Raw genomic sequence first — 6135 nt, forward strand, 5'->3', positions numbered from 1 at the left:
TAATGGAGCTTCAATGGCTGTCAATGGTGGATTCGGTTCCGCCATCAAGCTTAGATGAAAGACATCAGTATCTTCAATCACAAACGATCTCTAAATCGACGATAAAATGATTCGATTAACATTGTATTGCCGTTTGGATCAATCCACGGTGGCAATCTCAGATCTCCTCATTGGTAGTCATTGAAGTTTTACCAATGATGGTCTCAATTAATGGGTGAAGAAAGATTCCATTCTTCTTTTTTTTTTCCTTCAATTTTTAAACTCTTCGTTCACCTTCTAATTAGACCCATGTTTTTTTTTTGTCCATTCTTCACCTTTAAACTCTCTTAGTAAAGTTTCCCACTTTTCAGATTATACTCGACAATTCCTTGATGGATTGTAGCTGAATTCTCAGCACGTTGTTGGGTTTCTTTAGCTGAATTTAAACTTGGGTTTTACTTCAATAATTAGCTTAAAATTTTTTCAGAATTTGCCATGGATAAAACTCTATGGATTCACTCTCAGTAGTTATGTTTCCTTAAATCCTAACCTTTCTTTCTTTTGATTTTAATTAAAAGTCTTTTAAAAGAATGCAAATTCAAAAATTCTTTGTGAAAATGGGAAGTGCTAAAACAGGCGATTCAACTCAGATCGTTTTAGGTTTTAGGAGAAAATCCAATAATTTTAACTGAAGTTGAACATATAAATTGAATTGGAATTTCATCCAAATCAGGGATATTCTCAAATATTTTGTTAACAATGAGAATATATTTAACCTTAAAATAAAATATAATCAGATATAAACTTAATTAATAAATTAAAGTAAAGAGCCTTTATCCTTATAAAGTTGGAAGCTTTTCTTCTGAGAAAGAAAACTAGGAGAGCTTATATGGAGGACGAAATAAAATCTAGGGGCGTATATGCACTTTTACATAGCTAAGAGGTCCGTAAGTGGTTTTGAACAGTCCTGGGGTCCAAACAGAGTTGACTTCTTCCCAAGGCGACTACTATTCCCACTTTCCCACCCGCAGTGGTACTCCCACCCTTCATCGTTACAGTTAAAATTTTGGGCCCAGAATTTTATTTATATGCCTTGTAAATATTTTATCAAAATTATTGTGATTAAAATACTTTTTTACATAGTTTTCAAGTATATAAATTCCGTTTCAGAAAATTTTAAGCTTCTATATCCGAATTTACGGTTAAAGTTTTGAAGTTTGAATTTCAGAATTTCAACCTTCCCACATATATCACAAAGACAACAATGGATGAAGCTCTTTCTCTGATAATACGAGGCAGGTTTGCTAACTTAACGATGATCTCTTATATCTGCATTCATCAATTTAGAGCTTCCATATATGGATATATATTTGTTTTTTTCGCTAGAAAGTGATAAAGCTTCAATGGAACCGATACTAATTGATAATAATGATCCATCTAGAATATGTTCCATGCGCTAAACATATGAAATAGTTTTTTTTTCTCAGCACATTTTACCTTGTTGAAGCTGAATTTGTTCTTCTAGCTAAGCACATATAAAAGAATGCGCATAGATTTTGCATCTTTTTAGTTGATTCATATTTTGCTCAATTAGGGTGGTTATGTGGTATTAAGTCTTGAACATTCGGTACTTGTATGTTCTTTCAGTCTGCAATTTGAAATGAGTGCTTCGCTTAGCTAGCTGCTTGACATCATATAAGGTTCACAATTTACTTCAATTTGGTTTATTTTGAATTTTACCTTTTATATCGTCTCTTATGAACTTAGCCTTCTGTTTATTTAATGTCTATTAGGCCCATTCAGAAGAAACATTACAATGCAAATATCGGAGAACACACCAAGCTAAGGCACTTGAAAGTAATGGGAGAGATGCACATATGTATTCCTTGCCACCATATGTACCAGCCTCTTTAAGAGCAGCAGCAGGACCTCCAAACTCCACCTGATCCACAAGGTCATTTTGCTGAGTTTGTGGTTTCTCATTTAAATGCACATGTATGCTATGTGGGATGTGTTTCTGATTGATCTGATTCCGAACCATACGGAGTGATACCTGCTCAATGAGTTTTTCGCTTGATTTGTTAAGAGGTACAAGTGAATTGAATGAGTGATCAGTCCTACGCTAACTAACTGATATCTTAGACTTAGCATTATTTAGTTGCTTGTCCATGCCCCATCCATTTGTACATAGTTTATATAGTCGTACCAATTTGACTTTAATTTTGTAAATTCCATCCCTTTCCTCGAGTACCTGTTGTCATATAATGTTTATTTCACATCTTACTAAATCTGATATTGGATGGATCAATTCTAACAAACTCTTCAACAAATTAGCTGACAATGAAATGATCTTTTCCTCACCTTGTATTTTCCCATTGCACTGCCTTCACTCCAAACTGCAACTGTTTCCACGTGTGTCATTCTCTTCCTTGGTAACAAATCTCCCACATACTCATTGTCTCGAGTTTCACCATTTTGGGCCAATTTTCACCGTACGCTAGGCATTTTTTAGCATGCTATTCATAATCAGCTTATGATGATACTTCGAGGAAGTCTCTGAAAATTTCTTTCTCATGGAGGTTTTCATCAGTGTCATATGGGCTAGAAACAGAATCAGAAACTTTGCAATTCGGCTTGGTATGTTAATGTTTTTACATTTGTATGCAGTCATTACAAGATGGATATCCCAGCTTAAGTAATCTAGGCTTATAACCAGACTCCCTTTGCTTTCAGTTTACTGCTTAAACTTCTTTTATTTGTCTATCCCCGAAAAATGATCTTACTCATCTTTTCACAGTTGTGTTAATATGCATTTTTCTTGTATTGCATATTCTCTTTAATTTGTTCTCTGCTTGTTAACATGTTCGAATATCTCCATAGAAATTTGAATCCATGAAACCACAATTGTGCTATCGTTGCTCATTACTTTAATGTTGTCCATCATCATGTAACTCAAGCTCTGCCCAGAACATCTGTTCTTCATTCTTCCTTAGCTTAGGGTGTTTGCTCTTGTAATAATGAAAAAGGAAGCTTTCCCTGGTTCCAGAAGCATGTTGAAGAGTGTAAATTAGGCACCAAAGAAAAATTTACTATGCCTGTTTACTATAGCTCTTGGAGAAGATCTTTGAGGTTCTCCGTTACTAAGAAGGGAGCTTTGTGAGGCCTGATGCCCATGCATAACTGAACTTTCATTGTTTGCCTATTAATTGTGCAAAAACAATCTACTTCGTTGCTAATAGTTACAGCTAAGACATGGGAGTGGCCCAACTGCTTATAGTTAACGAACGGCTGTGAGTTCAAGAATATTCTTGTCTAATCACTTTTCTTACTCTGATCAGATAACCACCGGCTATAAAATAATGACTACAACACAATGCAGAATAAATATACCAGCGATTTTGGCTTTTAATGGAAGAAGGCGACAGGTATAGTGAAAAACTTTAATGCTTTATCTGCAGAAATATATGTTGCAACTTGATTTTATAATCTGGCATTGTAGGTGTACCTTTTCTATCTTTTGAGAGAGGTGCGACTCTCAATGAGAATTTTAGCTACTAGTGGATGCTATATAGATTTGACCTTTTTCATGTGCTATTTTTCCTTAAGAGGTGAACTGCTTAATGTGGAGTTTGCTCATAAATAGTCTTGCAACGTGAGGAAAACAGACTTTTTACTACACATTGGTGAAGTCTGTCAAAGCAAAGTTTCCTTTGTTAGAGTAATGATCATAAAGCTGTACCTTTAAGTCTAATTTCGGAGTAAAAAGATGCCTGATTTGGCTAGTTACGTCGTCACTCATATTAACATTAGCTTCATCATTTTTGGCTGTGGTCGAGGTGTATTCCAACTTCCAACCCTAGCTAACATGAAATCATACTATTTTCATTTGATTAGTGATGCCATGCTTTGATAGGAAGAGATGATAAAACAGAGATAAATTGGCAACTTTAGGCTCTAGTTTTCTCCTTCACTTAATTGGAGCAAACTTTTTCCAGTAAAATGTGAAAGCAATGAACATTAGGGATTACATGTCTCAAGCCACGATTCTCTGACGTGGGAAAAGCAATTCAGTTTCCACATTGGGTGCATTCCAATTGACTATTATCTCCTGTAATCTCTTTTCGTTTTCTATTTCCATTATAACTGGGGCAGGAGGGTTCTATTTTGGCAGGAATGTTATATTTCCTCTAATTTTTACTAGTACATATTCCTTTAATTGCTTAGGATATGTGTATTAATCCTAGCTAAATGATCAAAGTAACACGAGTTACAGCAACTACAGTTTTACGTTTTCTTTTTACCATAGTAAACGACTGAGTTTGTTTGTACACTTTGTATTCCAATTTGATTTCTATGATCAGATAACCACTCATAATCTTATGCTAAAAAGGTATTCCTAAGATATTTGATCAACGATATCGGCTATGGAAGAGGCAAAAGGTATGGTGAATTTCTTTAGTTATGCATCATCTCCGGCCAGCAGTGGAGCTACTTTTGGTATCACTCTTCGCTGAATTTTATGTTTTTTTTTTTTTTTAATCTCCTTACTAAATTTCTGTCTCCGCTACTGACATCCTAGTGGCTAGCAATATATATAAAAACTTGAACTTAATGCACACTGATCTACAATATATGTAGCTTTTCTCTATCTTGTTTTTCTTGATTTGTTTATTTTGTTATTTGATACAGTTCATGAATGCTTGGAGCCCGTTTGGATAGGCTGAAAAAAAATGACTTTTAAATTTTATTTTTTTAAAAGTGCTGAAACTGAAAAAAAAAATTGTTGATGTGTTTGGTAAACAATTGCTATTAAGCATTTTTTTTTTGTCAAAATGTCTGAAATATCCTTAAAGTTGTTAATAATATGTAGAGTTGATTATTAGTATTAATTTTTATTTCTAAAATGATTTAAATTAAAATTAATATAGATTTTTAATTTAGTTTCAATATATATATATATATTCATGAATGACTATTAAATTTGTGCGCCAAAAAACTTTTTTTCTTGGTTAAAAGAGTTTAAATTATCAAGCAAAATATATATTACTAATCGTTATAATTACATTAATAAATAAATAGTTTGTCACAAATGATACTATTTGTTTGATACTAATCAAGCCAAGGATACACTTATTTCGGGTTATTTTTTAGAGGAAAAAAAATGTGTTGTGTAATAAAAGCGAACTAGGCTATAAGGATAAATTTGAAATAATGGACAATTATAAAGGATAGAATTGTCATTTGCTTGATCAACTATAATGACTTATAAGCCTACCAAAAAAAAATAAGGGAATGATAGCTTGTGGCTTTTGACTTTTAAAAAGTCAAAATTGACTTTTTTTAAGCAATTTAAAAAATTACCAAACAAGAAAATAAATTTATTCAAACACCCTCTTTCTTCAGAGTTGAGAAAAAGTTTCAACTCCCAATAGGAATTTCAGCCAGTGGCTGAAGCAATTTTGCCTTGTAATTAAACAATAGCGCTTTGGTGTTATATTTTTAAATTAAATTCTGATATCTGGATAAAAAGGTTCCTTGTTTGAATTGTTATCACTAATAATATTACCACTAAAGTGTTTCGTCAAGACGTCAACTAGGCAATCATAGCTAACACGAAATCGTTCTATCTCCAATTAATTAGTCCGATGCCATATTTTGAAAGGAATTGAAGTATTTTAAAAAATATAGTCCGGTGCATTAAAATTTTACTTAGCCTTCTCTTGTATATATGAAAAAAACTTGTTTCCAAGATTTGAACCTGTGATCTTCTGATCACATGACAACAGCTTTATCAGTTACTTCATTTCTTCTCTTCAACTGGAGGACAACAGCTTTATCAGTTACTTCATTTCTTCTCTTCAACTGGAGGCAATTTTTTTATGGCTAGTTTCACACTCTTTTTTTTTTTTTTTTTTGTAAAATAGCTTCTAGTCACCTTGCCTTTTCGTAGTACCGTACTACTAGTGTACGCAAATGGGAGAACAGGTGATTAGAACTCCTTTGAATGCTTATTAAACGCATTCGAACCTTGAAAACTGGACATGGGAGTCACATCCTCAAGCCATTGCATCCAACCATATGTTTGTTCTCTAGGTGCTTTTTAATAAATTATACCATTTATTCTGTGTTTCTTATATAATTATACCTAATCTACGT

At 33.2% G+C, this 6135-nt stretch overlaps 1 long non-coding RNA gene across 4 annotated transcripts; it reads left to right on the forward strand.

Annotated features, from left to right (window-relative positions):
• Nucleotides 1-838: 838 nt before the first annotated feature.
• On the forward strand, nucleotides 839-4628 carry LOC107859875. Of its 4 annotated transcripts, XR_001671452.2 has the most exons (6): nucleotides 840-1012; nucleotides 1208-1278; nucleotides 1627-1679; nucleotides 1773-1933; nucleotides 3318-3404; nucleotides 4370-4628. It is a non-coding gene; the product is annotated as an uncharacterized LOC107859875 (long non-coding RNA). The 4 variants fall into 4 exon arrangements; XR_007052443.1 differs by having other exon boundaries at nucleotides 839-1036; nucleotides 3318-4628; XR_007052442.1 differs by having other exon boundaries at nucleotides 3318-4628.
• The last annotated feature ends 1507 nt before the right edge of the window (nucleotides 4629-6135 follow it).

The sequence above is a fragment of the Capsicum annuum genome, chromosome 2, assembly GCF_002878395.1.
Source record: "Capsicum annuum cultivar UCD-10X-F1 chromosome 2, UCD10Xv1.1, whole genome shotgun sequence".
NCBI lineage: Eukaryota > Viridiplantae > Streptophyta > Magnoliopsida > Solanales > Solanaceae > Capsicum > Capsicum annuum.